Genomic DNA, 24,118 nt, shown 5'->3' with positions numbered 1-24,118 from the left:
GAAGGTGTTTGTTGGGTTAGCATAGATCGAGATTAGGATTTGTCACTCTGTATTTTGGAGAGGTATCTCTGGGCCCTCTCGGTAATGCTCATCACTATAAGCCTTGCAAGCAATGTGATTAATGAGTTAGTTGCGGGATGAAGCATTATGGAATGAGTAAAGAGACTTGCTAGTAACGAGATTGAACTAGGTATGATGATATCGATGATCGAATCTCGGGCAAGTAACATACCGATGACAAAGGGAACAATGTATGTTGTTATGCGATTTGACAGATAAAGAACTTCGTAGAATATGTAGGAGCCGATATGAGCATGCAGGTTCCGCTATTGGTTATTTATCGGAGATATGCCTCAATAATGTCTACTTAGTTCTCGAACCTGTAGGGTCCGCACGCTTAATGTTTGATGATAATTTGTATTATGAGTTATGTGTTTTGATGACCGAAGTTTGTTCGGAGTCTCGGATGAGATCACGGATGTGGCGAGGAGTCTCAAAATGGTTGATACGTAAAGATTGATATATTGGACTATGTTATTCGGATACCAGAAGTGTTCCGAGTGTTTTCGGGTAAAAACGGAGTTCCGGAGGGTTACTGGAACCCCCGGGGGAACTAATGGGCCCTCTTGGGCCTTAGTGGAGAGGGAGGGGAGCCGCAAGGGCTGTCCCCCCCCCTTAGCAGTCCGAATTGGAGAAGGGAAGGTGGGTGGTGCCCCCTTTCCTACTCCTTCTCTGTCTCCTTCCTTCCCCCTCTCTTCCTTGTGGAGGAATCCTACTAGGACTAGTAGTCCTAGTAGGACTTCCTCTCCTTGGCGCGCCCCCTAGGGCCGGACGGCCTCCCCCTCCCTCCTTTATATACGGGGGCAGGGGGGCACCCTAGAACACACCAAGTCTTCTCTTAGCCATGTGCGGTGCCCCCCTCCACAGTTACACACCTCTGTCATATCGTCATAGTGCTTAGGCGAAGCCCTGAGCCGGTAACATCATGATCACTGTCGCCACACCGTCATGCTGACGAAACTCATCCTCGTCCTCAACTGGATCAAGAGCACGAGGGACGTAATCGAGCTGAACGTGTGCTGAACGTGGAGGTGTCGTACGTTCGGTACTTGGATCGCTTGGATTGCGAAGACGTTCGACTACATGAACTGCGTTACTAAACGCTTCCGGTTTTGGTCTACGAGGGTACGTGGACACACTCTCCCCTCTCATTTCTATGCAGCTCCTAGATAGATCTTGTGTGAGGGTAGGAAAATTTTGAAATTAGTACGTTCCCCAACAGTGGTATCAGAGCCAGGTCTATGTGTAGATGTTTTATGCACGAGTAGAACACAAAGAGTTGTGGGCAATAATAGTCATACTGCTTACCACCAACACCGACCGACATTACATGACCGCGTTCATGAGACTAGTTCTACCGACGTGCTTTTGCACATAGGTGGCTGGCGGGTGTTTGTTTCTCCAACTTTAGTTGAATTGAGTTTGACTACGGCCAGTCTTTGTTGAAGGTTAAAATAGTACACTTGACAAAAAATCATTGTGGTTTTGATGCATATGTAAAAACGGTTCTTGCTAGAGGCCCGTAGCAGCCATGTAAAACTTGCAATAACAAAGTAGAGGACGTCTAACTTGTTTTTGCGGGGCTTGCTGTGATGTGATATAGTCAAGACATGATGTGATATAAATTGTTGAATGAGATGATCATGTTTTGTAAAAGAGTTATCGGCAACTGGCAGGAGCCATATGGTTGTCGCTTTATTGTATGCATTGCAATCACCATGTAATTGTTTTACTTTATCACTAAGCGGTAGTGATAGTCGTAGAAGCAATAGTTGGCGAGACGACAACGATGCTACGATGGAGATCAAGGTGTCACACCGGTGATGATGGAGATCATGACAATGCTTCGGTGATGGAGATCATGAGCACAAGATGATGATGGCCATATCATGTCATATATTTTGATTGCATGTGATGTTTATCTTTTATGCATCTTATTTTGCTTAGTAGGGCGGTAGCATTATAAGATGATCCTCATTGTTGCACAGAAGAATTACATACTAGAAGCACTGCTAGGTGTACCACCCGTGCTAGCAACTGCAGACATTGTGAATGCCTGGTTGACGCGTGTTGATGACTACTCGATAGTTCAGTGTGCCAAGCTTTACGGCTTAGAATCGGGACTTCAAAGATGTTTTGAACGTCATGGAGCATATGAGATGTTCCAAGAGTTGAAGTTAATATTTCAAGCAAATGCCCGAGTTGAGAGATATGAAGTCTCCAACAAGTTCTATAGCTGCATGATGGAGGAGAATAGTTCTGTCAGTGGACACATACTCAGAATGTCTGGGTACCATAACCACATGACTCAGCTGGGAGTTAATCTTCCTGTTGATAGTGTCATTGACAGAGTTCTTCAATCACTTCCACCAAGCTATAAAGGCTTTGCGAAGAACTATAATATGCAAGGGGTGAACAAGACAATTCCCAAGCTCTTCACAATGCTAAAGGCTGCGGAGGTAGAAATCAAAAAGGAGCATCAAGTGTTGATGGTCAACAAGACCACTAGTTTCAAGAAAAAAGGGAAAGGGAAGAAGGGGAACTTGAAGAAGAATGGCAAGAAAGTTGTTGCTCAGGAGAAGAAACCCAAGTCTGGACCTAAGCCTGAAACTGAGTGCTTCTACTACAAAGGGACAAGTCACTGGAAGCGGAACTGCCCCAAGTATTTGGCGGATAAGATGGATGGCAAAGTGAAAGGTATATCTGATATACATGTTATTGATGTGTACCTTACTAATGCTCGTAGTAGCTCCTAGTTATTTGATACTGGTTCTATTGCTCATATTTGCAACTCGAAATAGGGGCTACGGATTAAATGAAGATTGGCTAAGGATGAGGTGACAATGCGCATGGGAAATGGTTCCTAGGTCAATGTGACCGCCGTCGGCATGCTACCTCTACATCTACCTTCGGGATTAGTTTTAGACCTGAATAGTTGTTATTTGGCGCCAGCGTTGAGCATGAACATTATATCTGGATCTTGTTTGATGCGAGACGGTTATTCATTTAAATCAGAGAATAATGGTTGTTCTATTTATATGAGTAATATCTTTTATGGTCATGCACCCTTGTTGAGTGGCCTATTTTTGTTGAAGCTCGATCGTGATGATACACATGTTCATAGTATTGAAGCCAAAAGATGCAAAGTTGATAATGATATTGCAACTTATTTGTGGCACTGCCGTTTAGGTCATATCGGTGTAAAGCGCATGAAGAAACTCCATGCTGATGAGCTTTTGGAATCACTTGATTGTGAATCACTTGGTGCTTGCGAACCGTGCCTCATGGGCAAGATGACTAAAACTCCATTCTCTGGAACAATGGAACGAGCTACTAATTTATTGGAAATAATACATACCGATGTATGCGGTCCAATGAGTGTTGAGGCTCATGGCAGGTATCGTTATTTTCTTACCTTCACAGATGATTTGAGCAGATATGGTTATATCTACTTAATGAAGCATAAGTCTGAAACGTTTGAAAAGTTCAAAGAATTTCATAGTGAAGTGGAAAATGATCGTAACAAGAAAATAAAGTTTCTACGATCTGGTTGTGGAGGCGAATATTTGAGTTACGAGTTTGGTCTTCATTTGAAACAATGTGGAATAGTTTCACAACTTACGCCACCTGGAACACCACAGCGTAACGGCGTGTCCAAACATCGTAACCGTACTTTATTGGATATGGTGTGATCTATGATGTCTCTTACTGATTTACCGCTATCGTTTTGGGGTTATGCTTTAGAGACGGTTGCATTCACTTTAAATAGGGCACCATCAAAATCCGTTGAGACGACGCCTTATGAACTATGGTTTGGCAAGAAACCAAAGTTGTCATTTCTTAAAGTTTGGGGCTGTGATGCTTATGTGAAAAAGCTTCAACCTGATAAGCTCGAACCCAAATTGGAGAAGTGCGTCTTCATAGGATACCCAAAGGAAACTGTTGGGTACACCTTCTATCACGTATCTGAAGGCAAGATATTCGTTGCTAAGAATGGATCCTTTCTAGAGAAGGAGTTTCTCTCAAAAGAAGTGAGTGGGAGGAGAGTAGAACTTGATGAGGTAATTATACCTTCTCCTGAATTGGAAAGTAGTTCATCACAGAAATCAGTTCCAGTGATTCCTACACCAATTAGTGAGGAAGCTCATAATGATGATCATGAAGCTTCAGATCAAGTTACTACAGAACCTTGTAGGTCTTCCAAAGTACGGTCCGCAAAAGAGTGGTACGGTAATCCTATTCTGGAAGTCATGTTACAAGACCATGATGAACCTACAAACTATGAGGAAGTGATGATGATCCCATATTCCGCGAAATGGCTTGAGGCCACGAAAACAGAGATGAGATCCATGTATGAGAACAAAGTGTGGACTTTGGTGGATTTTCCCGATGATCGGCAAGCCATAGAAAATAAATGGATCTTCAAGAAGAAGACTGATGCTGACGGTAATGTTACTCTCTACAAAGCTCGACTTGTTGCGAAAGGTTTTCGACAAGTTCGAGGAGTTGACTATGATGAGACTTTCTCACCCATAGCGATACTTAAGTCTGTCCGAATCATGTTAGCAATTGCTGCATTTTATGATTATGAAATTTGGCAGATGGATGTCAAAATTGCATTCCTGAATGGATTTCTGGAAGAAGAGTTATATGATGCAACAAGAAGGTTTTGTCGATCCAAAGGGTGCTAACAAAGTGTGCAAGCTCCAGCGGTCCATTTATGGACTGGTGCAAGCCTCTCGGAGTTGGAACAAATGTTTTGATAGTGTGATCAAAGCATATGGTCTTATACAGACTTTTGGAGAATCCTGTATTTACAAGAAAGTGAGTGGGAGCCCTGTAGCATTTCTGATATTATATGTGGATGACATATTGTCGATTGGAAATGATATAGAATTTCTGGATAGCATAAAGGGATACTTGAATAAGAGTTTTTCATTGAAAGATCTCGGTGAAGCTGCTTACATATTGGGCATCAAGATCTATAGAGATAGATCAAGACGCTTAATTGGACTTTCACAAAGCACATACATTGATAAAGTTTTGAAGAAGTTCAAAATGGATCAGTCAAAGAAAGGGTTCTTACCTGTGTTATAAGGTGTGAAGTTGAGTCAGACTCAATGCCCGACCACTGCAGAAGATAGAGAGAAAATGAAAGCCATTCCCTATGCTTCAGCCATAGGTTCTATCATGTACGCAATGATGTGTACCAAACCTGATGTATGCCTTGCTATAAGTATAGCAGGGAGGTACCAAAGTAATCCTGGAGTGGAGCATTGGACAGCGGTCAAGAACATCCTAAAATACCTGAAAAGGACTAAGGATATGTTTCTTGTTTATGGAGGTGACAAAGAGCTCGTCGTAGACGGTTCTCTTGTTTATGGAGCTTTGACACTAATCCGGATGACTCTAAGTCACAATCCGGATACGTATTTTTATTGAATGGTGGAGTTGTTAGTTGGTGCAGTTCCAAGCAAAGCTTCGTGGCGGGATCTACGTGTGAAGCGGAGTACATAGCTGCTTCGGAAGCAGCAAATGAAGGAGTCTAGATGAAGGAGTTCATATCCGATCTAGGTGTCATACCTAGTGCATCAGGTCCAATGAAAATCTGTTGTGACAATATTGGTGCAATTGCCTTGGCGAAGGAATCCAAATTTCACAAGAGAACCAAGCACATAGAGATTTGCAAGATACATACAGATCTGAATGTTGCAGACCCGTTGACTAAGCCTCTTCCACGAGCAAAACATGATCAGCACCAAAACTCCATGGGTGTTAGAATCATTACTTTGTAATCTAGATTATTGACTCTAGTGCAAGTGGGAGACTGAAGGAAATATGCCCAAGAGGCAATAATAAAGTTATTATTTATTTCCTTATTTCATGATAACTGTTTATTATTCATGCTAGAATTGTATTAAACGGAAACTTAGTACATGTGTGAATACATAGACAAAACATAGTGTCCCTAGTATGCCTCTACTTGACTAGCTCATTAATCAAAGATGGTTATGTTTCCTAACCATAGACATGTGTTGTCATTTGATGAACGAGATCACATCATTAGGAGAATGATGTGATGGACATGACCCATCCATTAACTTAGCATTATGATCATTACAGTTTCATTGCTACTGCTTTCTTCATGACTTATACATGTTCCTCAGACTATGAGATTATGCAACTCCTGAATACCGGAGGAACACCTTGTGTGCTATCAAACGTAACAATGTAAATGGGTGATTATAAAGATGCTCTACAGGTGTCTCCGAAGGTGTTTGTTGGGTTGGCATAAATCGAGATTAGGATTTGTCACTCTGTATTTCAGAGAGGTATGTCTAGGCCCTCTCGGTAATGCTCATCACTATAAGCCTTGCAAGAAATTTTACTAATGAGTTAGTTGCAGGATGAAGCATTACGAAACGAGTAAAGAGACTTTCTAGTAACGAGATTGAACTAGGTATGATGATACCGAAGATCGAATCTCGGGTAAGTAACATACCGACGACAAAGGGAACAACGTATGTTGTTATGCGGTTTGACTGATAAAGATCTTCGTAGAATATGTAGGAGCCTATATGAGCATCCAGGTTCTGCTATTGGTTATTGATTGGAGATATGTCTCGATCATGTCTACATAGTTCTCGAACCCGTAGGGTCCGCACGCTTAATGTTCGATGACAATTTGTATTATGAGTTATGTGTTTTGATAACCGAAGTTTGTTCGGAGTCCCGGATGAGATCACGTACATGACGAGGAGTCTCAAAATGGTCGAGACATAAAGATTGATATACTGGACTATGTTATTCGGACACCGAAAGTGTTCCGAGTGTTTTTGGGAAAAAACAGAGTGCCCGAGGGGTTACCGGAACCCCCGGGGGAACTAATGGGCCCTCATGGGCCTTAGTGGAGAGAGAGGAGGGCGGCAAGGGCTGCCCCCCTTAGCAGTCCGAATTGGACAAGGGAAGGGGGGCGGCGCCCCCTTTCCTACTCCCTCCCCTTCTCCTTCCTTCCCCCTCTCTTCCTTGTGGAGGAATCCTACTAGGACTACACTACAAAAAAATACACTTCCGTGATGATACGTGTTTGTCACAGTAGTTCGCGTTTTTTGTCATGCATGTACATCCATGACAAATTAATGACAGAATCAAGATAGTCATACCTGTGCTGTCGTAGAACTGTTCCATGACATTACCAAAATTATCATCACGGAAGTGTCCACTTCCATGACGATAAATCGTGCGTCACAGAAGTGCTTTCATCAAGGGTGACCGACACATGGCATCGACCGTAACGGAACGCTGTTAAGCTATCGGGTCGGATTTTAGATCTGATAACCCGTTAACAGCCCCGACCAATGGGAAATTTCCACGTGTAAAATTATGATTGGCCGAAGGAAACACCTGCCAGCTCGTTAGTGGGCCAGATGTCGCCCGTCCATTGGAGGAGACATGCCTATGATACGTCGACACGTGGCTGGGCCCAACAGAGGCCCATATAGGTTAAAAAGGCCGGCCCAGTCAAAGGCCCGTAGAACTTAATCAGGTACTAGTGGGCCAGCCCAATAACGGCCTACTTAATAAAGGCCCATTTACGGCCCGAAGCCAGATCTGGCCCGTTAATTGCTCGCCCAATATTTGGGCCCATTTACGGCCCGAAGCCGGATCTGGCCCGTTAATTGTTCGCCCAGTATTTGGGCCCATTCGCGGCCCGAAGCCAGATCTGGCCCGTTAATTGTTTGCCGAATATTTGGGCCCAACTACAGCCCAGTGACTTTCGGCCTGTTAGAGGCCTGATGTAGACATGGGCCCATTTCAGCCCGGTGTGACTTTCGGCCTGGAATGGCCCGTGCTGCCCATGGGCCATATATGGTCCGACGGGACATCGGGCCCACTAACGGCCCGTGCTAAAGGTGGCAATAGTTAAACCCAATGTGACTTTGGGCGTGTTAAAGGCCTGTCGCGTAATTTGGCCCATTGATGCCTGTACTAAGCTTTTGACCTCTTAAAGGCCCATGATATCAGTGGGCCAACTAAGGCCCGAGATATGTTTCGGCCTGGTAACGGCCCATGAGCTAACTGGGCCCAAAACGGCCCGGTCTACATTTCGGCATACTGAAGGCTCGTCGACGACTAGAGAAAATTGAGGCCCAACATGCATTTTGGCCTGCTAAAGGCCCATGGTTTCATCTCGGCCATAACAGGCCAGTACAATATTCAGCCTGTTAATGGCCCAACGCTACCTGGGAAAAACTAAGCGCTGGGTCGACAAAAGGCCCAACTAAATATAGGCCGGTGTAAGTTTGGTCCTGGCGCAATGTCTGAAGGCCCCAATCATTCGGGCCCAAGAAAGACGCAGGCCGGCCCAATTGTGGCCTGCTAAAAACCTCGCCCGTTAGAGTCGAATGTTTCGGCCCGGTCGACTACATCTGATTTTTTTCAGATAGCGAATGGTGGCAGTAACTAGTAGGAATTAAGAACAAACCTACTCTGTACAATAAAGAAATTACGGCATAGTAACTAAGAATAAACCTACACTATACAATAAAGGATTTAAGGTATATTACATCCACTGGGCATCGAAGTTCGCCACCAGTGATCATAAAGCGCAACGAAGAAGTAGATTACAAAAACTGGGCACCATTGCACGGTAACAAAATAATAGTGAACCGAGACCACTTCCAAGACAGTTCAAGAAACGTTAGCCTTGCGGGGGAACTACTGCGCAAGCTGCTGAGCAAGGCTGTGAGACCGGCCTAGCATGTCGGTCATAGCTTCCAGGTGTAGCTGTTTAGCGATGAGGTTCTCATTGGTGTTCTCCGCAATCTTTCTTAGAGATAGGACTTCAAGTCGAAGTTGAGTTGCAGAATGCCTTCTGCTAGAACTTGGGACTGAACAAGTCAAACTGATTCAGAAAACGAATTCTGTGAGCTTGTCTGACTGTTAGTCTCAAGTAACTTGAACACTACATCAAGACAAGACTTTGGGGTTGTCTCGTTATCTTCAAGATGTTTTGCCTTCTTTGCTGCAATATATGTTGGGTTTGTCTCACAACCTTCAGCAGACTTGTGCATGCTATCAGGCATATCACCCTAAAACAAAGCAAAGAGATGACAGGTTTTGCACATGTATAAACAAAGATGATAACTGTTCTGTCAATTCTATCCAATTTCAAATTAGAAAATAAAGAGTAAGTTCAAAATATCAATAGCATAGTTTGGCATTGTTCATAATGCGGGGAGCTTCACCACACTACTGGATTACCATGTCAACATAACAAGCATAGATGAAGGGCAAAGAAAATCATTTTATCTATTTTGGATAATGTGCATGACATGTTCTTCATATCATCAGCCACAACAGTAAGATAAAACAGGAGATAACAAGGTGCAAACGTGGGCTGCTTCACCACACACTAGATTATAGATCCACAAAACCAAGCATACATATAGGGAGTATTAAGTAATGTGCATGGTATGAATAAGGAATTTGGTTTTACAAGTAAAACTTAGAACTTACGGTTCTTACGAACATGCATTTTGGTAGAAACAGCAAACTAAACATCAGTAAATGATAGGGAGTATGAGCAAATTAAACAGCAGTCGAGGATAAAGGCTTTAGAAGGACTGACTTACATTAACAGTTAACACTAGCTTTATAATGCCATTCTCCATGTCAAGGGAAGGATAACTCATGAATTTCAGCACAGAATCTTCTTCATAAGCATTGCCTGTACTCTACATTTTGTAGAGAGTAATTATAGATATGATAATACTGGAAGGGATAGAGGATAATGAAGATAAGATGCAGATTGATGCTACATAATCAACTACCAATCCCTGGAAGTACAAGCATTACAGGACAAAATGTACTGACAAGAACAATGGGCTACACTTCTGCACTGGCATTGTCTGTGTATTCTACTTGTTGGTAAGATTAAATATAGATCTGATCTTTTTTAGTAAATGGTGGGCGAGGGAGATAAGATGCAGAATGCTACAAAATGAACCAATCCCTCTTCCCATAATACAAGAGTGTTTTGAACACTTGTGTACTGTACAAAACATTCTTATATTATGGGACGGAGGGAGTAGCTATTAATGTAAGTACAGTGATAGACCACGTTCAGTCCTTACAAGAGGACTGCAGAGCTAAACATCTTCAAAAGCATTGGGTTGATTCTGAATTTGTGTAAGAGTCCATATAGATCTTATAATGTCCACCAAATGGACGATTACGAGGCTAACATGTGCAGTGATGCTACATAATCAAACAGTTATGAAAGTAAGTATGGTCATACAGGGCAAGAGGTACTCACAAGAGCAATGCAGTGTGCAGTATAGTTGTGAGATTCTGTGGTCCCTTGAGAATGAATGTTCTTCTACTAACAGTTTTCGTACAAGTGAGACATTAAGGCAAATGCAGAAATGTAGTTCAAATTGTGATGTGATATCATAGATAGTACCTTACGCTGCAGCCGAGACCAATGTGTAACAAGATTATTCCAGTCACCGCCGGATAAATGTAGCACCGGAGACTTTATAGAAATTTCGTTCAGAGGCTTGCCATCGAAGTGCGCTAGCCTCAGGTAGGAACGATACTTCATCAACGAGTGCTTGAAAAGCGCAACCAACCCTTGCTTATCATCACAATCCAGTTTGCTCCTCGCCTATTTAAAAGAATGAAATCTTGTGTCTTCTGTCAGCAGAAACATATGCAGTTATGACCATGAATAACATTAGTACATTACTTACGCATAAGTTGCGGAGGAAGACTCGAAATTGTTCTGTGTCTGCGGTATAATCTTTCCATGAAGGAAAGATGCGCACAAAGTTCCTGACAACAACATAAGCTTCATCTTCTAAACTGGGAAGAAATGGAACAGGGGTCCTATTTGCTGCAATTGGGGCTCTCTCTGGTTTGAAAAGGGATTTGGCAACTGGATTTGGTGTACTCTTTGCTGGAATGGGGGTTTTGCGTCGTATAGCTGGTGCTATGTAAACTGGCATAATCATACTGTTTGCTGCAGTTGGGGTCTGCTGAGTTGGGGCATCAGAAATGACCAGTGTAGTAGGGCTAGAGTCTACTAGAGTTGTGGTATTTTGTGGGTCAGGTGATATTGCAACTACACCTAATGGGCTATCTGACTTATCAGGTGCCACTACCTTTTCCAAATACTTTGCTTGTGCTCCTCCACGATCAGCAATCGCCCTCTTCCTTTTGAACATCTGATACACAAGAACAACATTTGAATGGATAAATATGGTATGATGACAGATGGAATATGTACTGAAAATGGATAGGCAGGGCGTATTCACATACACGATGTGTAAACTAAGCTAATGGAAGTTCAACAAAGTAGAAGCAATGCAAAGCATCAGTTGCAAGATATGTGCGAGCAATGTAACCTTGGAAAGTTAGAGCAAGTACCTTGATGGGTGAATAAGATAAGGCATCTTCCTCTGACTCCTCCACTAGGGAGCTACATTGACTTAGGTCTCCCTCTAGCTCAGAATCACTGTTAGGATCATATTTTGAGCATGAATCTGTAGGTGGAGAGCGTTTGCATTGCATTGCATCCAGACTTGATTTCAGTCCCTTAATGCCAAGTTTGACAGCCATGGCATTGTTCTGCTTTATTCTTTTCATGCGCCCAAGCTCATAATCATTATGATGTTGTTCAGAATCTGAGATTCATGAAAACATAAAAAGTTGTCATATTATCTATGGAATGCATTGCGGATTCAACTCGGAGAGTGTCTCCCTATAAACCCCTGCATATGCAAAGTTCACCTCCCCAACCATGCTGACCAGACCACACACAGAAATACAAACCACTTATGTCTCTATAACAGGCAGGCACACATTTCAAAACTGAAGTAGGAACATTAGAATCATATGAAATTCGTATTTGAACAAATAAACTAAGCAATTATGAGTGGCGTAATGTTTAGCTTCAAGGGTGGAGTGTTGGTAGTGCGACACAAAGCAAGTAGGAAGATTGTATTCCATGTAAAAGATCGAAACCTATGTAAAAGTTGGAAGTGACACTTTCTTTCTATACAATGCAGTGTTTGTTACCCACACATGATGGAAGAGATCACATAGAGAAATACTATTCACTCATGTCTACGGTTCCAGTATTTAAAAATAGGGTGGTCCACCCTAAAAGAATATTGACAACAAATATGACAAGGCAAGCATAGATGTAGTGAATCAATCATTTACTTATGAGCTTATTAGGACAAGTATGCAGAATTGTAACTGCAGTAAGAGACTGTCCAAAATCTGAATGAAGAAGTTTGTCTAGCACTTATTGTTTGCAACTAATCGACGTGAATAATTGGATATTATATCGAATGAGTAAGAAAGACAAGTAAAATTGTCAACAAACCTGGCTTGCAGTAGTAATCTGGGTTAATTTCACTACGACCAACAATCCAAAATGACTAGTTTCTGTTTCGAGGGCCAGAATTTTGAAAACCCTGTGAACTTTAGAGGTACTAAAGATTACCAAAATACATCTGAACCATTATGTGTAGGTAGCACTGAGCATAAAACAAACCCTATTGACAGTCCTGCCTAATGAGTAATGAATCAATTAGAAAATGGGTGATGAAGAGTGGCTGCTGAGTGTTGAGGATGTATCTCAGGATAAATCGGGTTGGCTTGGTGGGTGCTGCATGCCTGAGCCCTGAACGGACTGGGAAGCTAGGCATGGCCGCGTGCCCGGGCAGCGGTGACGCTGTTGGGTGAGCGGCTCCTGGCCTCCTGTTAGTCCGGCGTCTCCTCCTAGAGTCATGCCGTCCGGGGACGGCAAGTCACCGGCAAGGCAGACGGCTGGGGGCGAGTAGACATCGGAAGCGCGCAGCAGAACAGAGGGGAATCGGGGCCTGGGACGACCCAAAATCCTAGGGTGGGCCGGCCCACCGTGGGCACCCTGTAGAGATACACACCCGAGCGGCGAACATGCATTTTCGAAACTAATTTAGGAACATTTAGCTGACCAATTAAACAACTCTGTTTTAATAATATCAGATTCGTATTTGAACATCTAAGCTCGTTTAGCTTGATGGGTGGAGTAGTGTTATTATGACACAAAGCAGGTATTCTGATCGTATAGTAATCATAAAAGGGGGAAAACTCTAAGCATATTTTTTTAGAAAAAGAGGGTTTCCCCTCCGATTTCTATTAAAGAAACTACCACGGAACCAACATGATCAATTAAACCCTAAGCATGATCAATTAAACCGTATTATGGTTGTGCCATGGCAGATTTGAAGCTGCAAACTGGAGAAATGATATTTAGCATCCATTGTTTGCTTCAAACTAAGAACTAAATTCTAAGAGCTGAAAAGAAAGTAAAGTAACCAAGTTAAGATCTATTTTCTGGTTGAGATCAAAAAGTTAAGGAGATATGAAGTACCACCTCTCTTGCGGCGCCGTGTAGGCATCGGGGGTGCGATGGCCGTCGGTGGCGTTGAAGCAGATATGCGACGGTAGACGGGTGCATCGGGGGATAAGTCCCGTTCGGTGGAAGAGAAGGTCGTGTGAGCGGCCCCGGCAAAGAGGACGACGGCGATGATGAAGCGAGAGGACGCGATGCAAGCCTATTGGTCCGTCGCCGTGGATGAGAAACGTCCATCTCTAGTAGTGGACGACGCGGTCTTGGTAGGTGCTCCGGCATGGTGGAGGACGGTGGTGATGGATGTGGTGGAGGACGGCGGCGATGGATGGGGTGGCAGACGGAGGCTGGTGTGGGGATGGGGTGTTCTAGCGCGGATGGTGTATGAATGGGAAAATGGAGGGAGAGGTACGGGGAACCATGTTTTTGAGACACGCCTATCTGAATATGGGAAAGTTACGAACTTAGCCCCTGTTTAAAATTTGGACGTCTCATCCTTTGGGGATAGGACGGTAATCTCGCACCTCGTCAATATTTGCCCAGAGCGATTTCGGGCAAGGAGATGGTGGTTGGCGCCCATGGTTGGCGCCCATGGTTGGCGCCCATGGTGTATGAACCTGGCTGACGAGTAGGGCGGTTGTGTCACGTCTGAGTGAAGTTACAAACCTTCCCCTATTGAAAATATTTGCCTACATCGATTTCGGCCGAGTCGAGTTTGTTTTGCCGCCCACCGTGTATGAATTGGGAATGGAGGGAGAAGTAGAGGTCTTTCGGACGATCTTGAATCAAACGTGTTTTGCCGCCCATGTTTGACGCCCACCGTGTCGGAATGGGCTCATAGGCGGTCGTGTCACGTCTAATTGAAGTTACTAACCTACCCCTATTTAGAGCAGTGGAAATCGGGCCGATGGATTGTCCGTGTAATGGGTAGACAGTAATTTCCATCTCCCAAACACTTGGTTTCGGGCAGCCGACGTGGGAGTGGACATTTTGCTGCTTCTTTCGAATATTGGGACAATAAGCATCCACGTTTACCCTGGCAACTAAATTCGAATCCATTTTGTATTCCTATATGAATCTTTATAAATCATTCTATGTGTTTTTATATATCTTCAGAAGGACGACAAAGATGTATTCCACTGTCATATATGAATATGGTTTACAAATGTTGATACTCAAATTCAGAAAGTAGAATCCAGTTTAAGGTGAATTCGAATATTGGGAACACTTCATGTCCAACTCAAATGTCACACGCAGCATAATGTGTACTCCCATTTAGATATGTACACAAGCGATGTATCAAGATTCAAATACCGAGTCAATCAACCAAGAATGTACAGAACTAACAGACATATAAACACTTATAGAGTATATGGATCAATAATATCAACTAACATACATAAGCCAGGCCGCTATACTTTTTTTTGGCTACAACAGCATCTTTTTTAGACAGCATCTTGGCCCTTTCCGATGCATGCCACTTACGGTCCATCTATACTACTACTATTGATGAATGCACATTCAGCCCGATTGGAATATTTGTATGTCTGGCACAGCAATCCAAATGAAATGTTTCTGAGTCTTATCAATTAATACAGACTTGTGCTCAAATAAAATTACAAACCAAAAAACAAAAAAGACAATTATTACATGATCTCTAAAACAAATGATTTAATTGATTACATGAACAGACAACACAAAGGTTATTCAACTATGGAAAGAACATTTCACCTATGATTTACCAAGTAGGAATTTAATTTCCTTTTTTCCTTCAGGACCTTAACAATTTGGTCAGTCTCAGCTTGCTTCGTTTTGAAATCCACCAAATATTTAATGGTTGTCTTGAGTACTGCTTGTGATTGTGTTGTTTGCTTCCTCAACATGTCAACTTCATCTCTAAGTGCAGAAGCAGAATCTCTTTCTACCACTAGTTTAGCCTCTAGAGCATCAGCAGTTGGCAATTCATAATGCACGATTGGGCCGGTGCCACTGCTGTGGGATGATGCAACGTCAATGGGGACCTCGCTCTTTGTTCTTGGGCTAACTTGTTTTGCCATTAAAGTTCCGGTTGGATTCAGAAAAGTTGAAGTTAGCAAAACATCTCAACTAGGAATTATAATAGCAAACCAGTTAAACAAACAAGGAATTAAAGAGTTTCAATTGGATGCTGAAAAGTAGTTATTAACATCATTGTAACCCGTTGTTGCAGCAGCAAAGCAGTTAAACAAACAAGTAGATATTTAAGTTAAGGCAAACAGGTAATTCTTAATAGTAAGTATCAAACACATAGATAGGCGCAGTCTACAATATGATTAATAGCCTGTGCTATTATGTAATCAGTAGCAAACTAAATTAAGCCAAGCAACGTAATTGAACAATTTTGCAATAAGTGGCTAACTAAAATTTCGAGAAGCAAGTAACTGAACTTATGCTAGTTCTTTGTACAGGCACACTGCAACTTCTTTTTCGCTTACAAGGTTGTACGAAGGAGTCCATGGCATCAATTGCTTGGATACGCAGTCCCAATACTTCTTTCTTCCCACACTGCATGGGTAAGTCAAATGGTTAATATGGTAAGATGGTGCGTCCTTGATATCTTATATGAGGACGTGTAGTCAGACTAGTTGTAGCCAAACACATCACACTGGCTTTTACTGTATATTTCATGTGATTACTTTTGGCATATCGAGATCTAAGCAATCTACAATAGGATGGAAAGACTGGCATCCTTCACATTATTGGCGAACTCAGTTCATAGAAACAAGCAATTCAACCATTCTGTGGGTAAATCAAAAGCGCCACTGGAATATTTTTCACTATCCAATCATACATGCAAAAAGGGGTGACGCCACCATAGGGGCTGGTATGGGCGGCCGCCTCAGGTGGCTAGAAAGTGTGCACCTAGTTTGAGTCGTCCAGGTTGGCCCACGCTAGTTTTGTTCACCCAACGCACGAGCAGGCAATGTAAACAATGAAGAAAAATGTTTCAATTTTGATGGGCCAATAACATAAGTGCAAGGCAGGCCCTATAGCAGGCTCGTGTCCCAAACGAGCGCCTCCCATATCGATCGACAGCAAGAAAAATCCCAATTCATTCGCTCCAGCCTCCAGTCTGGTTCGCTCCTAACCTAGCCGCCGCTGGATAGACCGACGCAGCACTTCCTCGAGCCCTCGTTGGAGGGTGGTCGCCGGGCTTCAAGCGAACGGAAGGACAAGAAGATGAAGATCCAACCCTGGGTGTAGCCTGCGTGGGAGGCAGCGGCGGCAGCACGGGCATGGCATCGAGCTTGCACAAACGGACAGTCGCAGCTTGCAAGAGTAGCATGCGCAACGAGCAGGTACATCACAGCCTTGATTATATCTAATTCAACTATTCAATTTCTGGCCAATAGTTAAACCTGACGGTGTTGTAAAACTGCCTGTATGTAGGGAATCTATGAGAAAATGAAATCAATTTCTACTTATTTTATAACTCCCCCAATCAATACTGAACTGGCTAAATCTGATGTATCTAATCAAGTTTCCGGTGCAAACATACAAGCTCATGTTGTTCTTGAGCCTGAAGTGTCTAATGAACAGACTGCTAATGAAGGATTTGATGCAAACATTTTACATGCTCCTGGTGATGAACATATAGTGTCTAATGAGGGATCTAATGCAAGCATTTTGCAAGCTCATTGAAGGATTTAGTGTCTAATGATGATCTACTATGTTGAGAGAGACAGAGATTTGCAGGCATTGATGACAAGCAAATTATAGTGCATTTTCATAGCTTCAGGAAACGTCGAGGCCATCTACCAGAAAGTCCCCGTATCATGACAACATAGCATAAATACTTTTCTAATCTGTTGTTTGAAACTATTGGCATACTTGTGCAGGATAGATATATTGATATGCAGTTTGCGCACTGGTTATACGTGCAATTACACTTCGATATTTTCAGCCAGAGAACGAATAATTCAAACAGGTACAGACCATGTTTGTAGTCCTTGTACACCATGTTGCATTCTGTGTTTTTTGGTGCTTGCATCATTTAGTGTTTATAATCTGAACTACTTGTGATCATTAGCTGGTTTTCAAAGTGCATGTAGCTTCACATTTCTCAAGTTATGTTGATTTCCGGAGTGCAAGTGCCTTCGTATTTTTTAAGTTAAATGTTCGCCCCTGGTAACTTGAATTCGTGGATGAGCCACTGCACACAAATCATACACGAATGCCAGTACGAATTAAATGAAATGCAAGGACTTACGCTAGCTCATTGTACAGGCTCACTGCAGCTCTGCTTGCGCTTGAGATGTTCCATGTATAAGTCCATGTTACCACTTGCTTGGATGTGTAGGCCTTGTGCTCCTTGCATCCCTCTCTGCATTTTTGACACGGCGAATGGTTGATCAAATAAGAGGAATCGACCTTGATGTTGTACCGGAGGACATATACTTACAAGTTTATACGGGTGTGCAGGGTGTGTACTAGATCCCATAGCGCCGTCATGCTTCGCTAAAAAATGGATTTGCTTGTTTCAGATGATATCTCCAGAAGAAATAAGAGTTAAAGTCAGAGTTGCATAGGCATGTAAGCTAAGAGAGCAGTGAAAGGATATCCAAACATCATCAGAACAGTGCAGAAGGGAGTGATGTGTGGATACCTAGTTCGGGCCGGCGTTTGGGCATGCTCGCCTAGCTAGAGTGCGGGTCACTTCAGAACCGTTGAGGGTGATGCGCTGGCGTTGGCTGGCCGCGCACGGATGCAGATCTTGAGTGGTAGCAGAGCGCTACGATACGGTGGACGAGACCATTGGTGAAGCCCCAACGGCCTCGGGGGGCGGAGGTGCGATGATGTGCTCGGTGAAGTAGCCCCGGTGAGCTGGGAGACGGCGTCAGTGAAGCGCACCTGATGCGGTGGAACTCGGTGTCTGTGAGGCACGTTGGTTGCGGCGGCCAACGTTGTCGGTGGACCACCTGGTGCGGTGGACGAGGGCGTAGATGTGGTAGCTCCGGTGCGGTGGTGAAGCGCGACCGTCGTCTTCGTCGTCGTCGTCCGGCACAGAGGTGGGGAAAGGTGGGGAAAGAGACAAGACGAGGGGCGATTTGAGGGATGGCGGCGAATTAGGGATTTGAGCAATCTGGGCGCGGAAGGGGACGGTGGAGAAGAGAGATTTTGCAGGGCTGGAATTGGGGCCGCCAGATATTTCAATCCGAAACGTGGAAGCGCGAACTTATATTGTCGCCGTCCTTTGTTTGGGGGGGAGGGGGTGGGTGGCTGGGTGCTACGCGTCCGTCCGACACACGCGACCACCCCGACAAGACTATGCTTTGGTGCCTTAAGGCACCTGCCTTTGTGTCCATGACATGTGGGCCCAACAGGTGGCTGGCCCACATGTCAGTCACCCAAGGGCAGTTGCCTTTAAGGCACCGAAGCAGCGTCCACCCCGACACGACCCTGGTCTGCCTGGTGTACCTACATTTGAGAATGCAAACGAATCTTCTTTGATTTGCAAACGAATATGTATGTATTACCATGCCTGTGTTTTCCTTGCAATAATTAGTTATTCGAAACGAGATACTCCATCCGTTCACTTTTGTAAGTCGTTTCAGACAACTTAAAATGAACTGTTTTGCACATTGTCTGAAATGTCTTCAAGGTCTTATAAAAGTTAACAGAGGGAGTACTATAAATTAATTAATGAGGAGTTATTCGAAAAAAATCGGTACCCACGCTAACGTGGATTAGAGTGTGTCACATAATTAGTTATTTGAATTAGAGTGTGTGTTACGTAGTTAGTTATTTGAATTAGAGTGTGTGTCACGTAGCGATCTCCAATTCTAACGTGGATTTCTCATTTCACTGTATCCACGCTAGTTTTCTAATACAAATTCATATGTATATGATGAACACCATGGTAGTTAGAAAACTTTTGGATGGATTCAAACACATGACCTACAAAATAGCACAACAAATTGAGTCAATGTCAACTTTTCAAAACTTAGTATGGCACGAATCTATCTATCTATCTATCTATATATCTATCTATCTATACCTATACTAATTACAGACTCCCTAAAAATTACCACGTTAATTAGAAATTATGAGCCGTTTATCTGATGGGACCGAATTATTATGGTGTAGATGCTTATGCTCAGTTTGGCCAAAGAAAATAAAGATCGGAAGGCCATAGACACCAGAAACAAAAGATGGCCCACAGTGCTTTCACGTTTTGTTGCGGGGCAATGCTTCCACGTTTTATCTCTAAAAAAATGTACAGTTTTTTTTGCAGCTCAATGCTTTCATGTTTCACGGCTGTAGAATAGAAACAGAAGGATATATTATACCCGCAAAATAGGGCATGTTTCGATCTCTTTTCCTTGACCGCCCCCTCTCTTGCCGCTTACGTTAGGTGCTATCCGCAGTAGGGTCGAATCTTGTCGAGGACTTCCAATCTGACGAGGCGCCTTCCAAGAAGAACTCCAGTGATTCCTCTCTGTTCTCTATTTCTGATGCATCATAGCTGGCCTCGACATCAGAGCTGTTCCAGGAATCATGCTACCACACCACCAACTTTCTCTCTCCAGCAGAGTTTGGCTTGGTCGTGGACTCATGGCGATCAACAGGTAACGCCATCAACTTTGTTGGATTGAGTTTGCTTGAGATTGCACAGCCCTCAAAGGCTGATTAGCCCCTAGGATTGCTTGGAGATCAAAATAAAATTTATATATATGCTATAACTACGCTTATGTCTTGATTATTAGTAGTATCAAACTTATTGTATAAACATCCAATTATTTCTGTGAGAGCCAATATGTGAGATATTGAACAGTACTACTTTATTCAAATACAAGATCTGATTATTGTTGTGGTAGAGTAGAATGTCACACTAGCAGTTTTTTGATGAATTTTTCACGCCAAACTAAAGGCGTGTAATCTTTATGGTGTCCCTAATCAAATCTGGAACATGCCCCTTCAATTGTGCATCCTTCACTATCCTAGGAACGCCACCGCAACGAGATGGTGGTTTCAGATATCTTACAGTCCAGGCGGGGCAATGTGCGATGGCGGTTTAGATGCCGCAGGAGACACATCAAGCATGGGTAGAAGCAAGGAGTGGACGGGGGTAATGCTAGCGAGTAGTGTCTACTCTTCCTATCTGTTGGCCATAGAAATCCTCAATTAGTTTTAACTTCCTACCTTTTTTTGTTAGGTGATTTCCTCTTTTTTTTAGTTATTTGCTAATACATGAGCCTGACCTGAACCATTGCATCCCCAAGTCTCGATCAAACAACCTTGATTGTCAGTTCCTTGCCCCTGATATTCTTAATGTCACTTAAGTTTATACAGAGCCATTACAGTTTTGAGAACTGCACTGAAACATCAATGATATAATTTGACTTATTTGTATGAGGATGACTTTATCGTTGCTACTTTTGCAGGAGAGTTATATTACCAGACCAGGCTAAGTGTCGTTGATATGATTCATGACATCAGGTTGGAGTTGGAAGCCGCAGTCAGAAATGGATACATGTCAGTTCTGCGTAAAAGCTATTGTCAACAAAGGGATGTCTCCGTGTCCCATGGGAAGCTCGAGAAGCTGGTGCCGACTCTATGGCAACGACTTGGATGTTGCAAGACATGTGGTAGACAAACAATGACTGGATGCTGGCATGCCCATGTAGATGGTGCAGACATCGGCGAATTAACACCACTGTGAGAAGAATCCTTACAGGTTTTTGAACAAAACAGAGATGACATACTTTGGATAGGCCTCTAATGTGAAATACTATAGCAAAAGAAAATATTTATGGTTCACTAGATGGCTCTGTTTCAGTTATTGGAAAATAGTTCCCCTTCTATATTCATCTGGTTTGAGTGGGAAGCTGCTATTGACAATGGATGCATGTCAAGACTCCACACAAAGGTACGAAGGGATTCCTATGTGTCTCACAGGAAGCCCAAGAAGCCGGTGCCGACTATAGGATGTTGCAAGATATGTGTCAGACAAACGATGACCGGATGCAGACACGTCCACGTACAATCTGCAGCCAACGACAGAATGCATTCAGGCCAGTGTGAGAAAAAAAAGATTGTGCTTTAGTTATTGGAATTGTTTTCCTTCTATGTTCATATCATCATTATATTAATTTAAGAATTTTGCGTTCCACTATGAACATAAAATGAACTAATGCAGTCACGACTCACGACACCCTATTTGTCCCCCTGCTATACACCTATATCACCATACATACTTAAATACAGGGTACTGCCTATGAACATGAAAGCATGAAAAAGGCAAATACTAAACTACTTCGGGTCTATCTTACATATGCGAAATCTCTCAGGCATTCTCCTTTAGCTACAATCTACTCAAGTTCTCTTTTTGTATTACCATTCAGCAAACCTCTATATTCGGTTACTCGCGTAACCAAGAGAATGAGGTACTATTTAGCTTATTCCGATATATGTTTTCTTGCAAACTAGGCAATCTTACACAATGGCTTGAAATGATATTCTTGAATGTTTATAAGAAAAATAATGTAAGGCTGCACCAATTTTGGCATAAATGGGAAGTTAATGTAGAGAAAATCATAGTGTCCCCCCCACCACCACCCTAGGTGCGACTAACTCTGTCCTGGCTTCGCCTCTCCAGTCACTACAGCGCTCACCGTCATTGTGTTCTTATATACGCGTCCATTGCATCAGAGACTCTTACCACAACATGTAGGCTAAGCTCGAGGATCCTTTTTTTTTGTTTACAAAAGTAGATATTTCATTACAGTTATTTTATCTCCAAATAGGGCCGAATTTTATTTACTTTAATATAATTAAGTGTTGAACATTGGTTGCAATCTATGCCAGCTCCAATCTTTTATCTTTTCAACAAATTGACTGCTATATCTATAGTTTGTTATTTCGAGAGATGGCAATTAAAGCTCTTTCTACCAACTCGGCTGCTACTATGTGCAGGCACTACACTTCCACATCATTCTGATAACTATTCGATGTGCGCGGGTAATTAATCTTGGATTTTAAAGGAATTAAATTATGAAAACAATCTGTGTATAATCTTACATATTTGAAGGATGTGAAAACTCAATGAACAGTTGAACACATTCTCCTTACTTTTACTCTTATTTCTCATGGCACATTGACCGAGGAAAAGCTATGTGAGGTGGTATATGACCGTGTGGTTCAGGGTCAAGGATCATAGTGGAGAAGGAAGCAAACAGGTCAGCGTGGAGCTGCATGCATGCATACATAATTAGCTTAATTCGTCTTATAAGTTTTTACACTGATGTTTCCACTATATAATTAAAGTGCACCCACCATCATCTTTTCTCTATCCAAATTGCGAAGATTTATAGTTGATATGCGGGCTTGCATGCAACATAAAACTGGGTGATCCTACCAATTTCTGAAGCAACACAATTGATTGTTTTCTTTTATTCAAATATTCAGTCTGACTACACAGTCTCTTGATGTCTAGGTAGTTATGATCAGTCTAATGTTCAGTAATTATTATGGCTGATAGGCACCATTCCGCCCTCAACTCGCTAATGATTCAACTATTTTGTTATTTTGGGATCCTTTATATTTCTACAGTTTACGATCCAAATAATCTTCATACAGATGGTCCAACTTTGTGATTACACGAGTCATATTAACATGAACTTTATTTCAAGAGTCTCTGTTTCATCTATGATTGAATATTACTGAAGTAATATGTAATCTTTATATATTTTTTAAGGCTTGCTCTCGCATCTTTGTCCTTCACTAGGGATTTTTTTTTATTTGCTCACTATGTAGTTTTTTCTATTTTTTCTTCACAAAGGAGTTTAGCTCATGACTATGTTGGCAAAAGGCAAATCCTCCGAAACCACACATCCAGCTTAGTTGAGTTTAAAGTTTGCTCTCAAGCTAATGGATTTTTCCCATACCTTCTTTTTGTTAAGAGTTATTCCATGTCTTTATGTGATTGTGTCACACATAAAATGTACAGTTGGGAGATAATTTTAAGGATATCGGCCAAGTCATTTACGATGTTCTAGATTAAGATTTTTTTATTTATGAAGTTCTTGATTTTTTTTAATGGGTACGCTCTGAGTAAATGTTCTATCACGAGCACACATATTGTACCATGGCACTCATTTTCTATTTCCTATAACACATAACAATAAACTTTCTATGATTTTTTTCATAAATTTGATTGAAAATTGTCATGTATGACTGCTTCAGGAACAGGAAAAATGATGTTATATATTGTAGATTGTTGATCCATCGCAGTGAAAACTGGAGCAAACAATTTAACTTCTGATGGACATTGGGTGCAAGTGGGTTCCATCTAACTAAACTGTCAAGCCACGAATTAATGTCCGTATATATGTATTTTGATCCATGTGACAAGTATTTTTTATTTCCCATAGCCAGCATTTTGAATGTCACTTGGCTCCGACGGACTACTGGACACTATGTTGAAATGTTTGTGCACATGAAGTTCGATTTGTACAAATATCAGGGAAGCTCTAATTAATTTATTCTTAAAATCTCTAGCCCGTGCAAGTGCATGGGTTGACGACTAGTTCGAAATAATTACCCATATGCCTGGTCCTCTGTTCAAATCTTACAATGTACACCGACTTGAAACATCGATATTATATCTCGTAC

The sequence above is a fragment of the Triticum aestivum genome, chromosome 2B, assembly GCF_018294505.1.
Source record: "Triticum aestivum cultivar Chinese Spring chromosome 2B, IWGSC CS RefSeq v2.1, whole genome shotgun sequence".
Lineage (NCBI taxonomy): Eukaryota > Viridiplantae > Streptophyta > Magnoliopsida > Poales > Poaceae > Triticum > Triticum aestivum.
The sequence above is the reverse complement of the archived record's forward strand: the minus strand, read 5'-3'. Positions refer to the sequence as shown.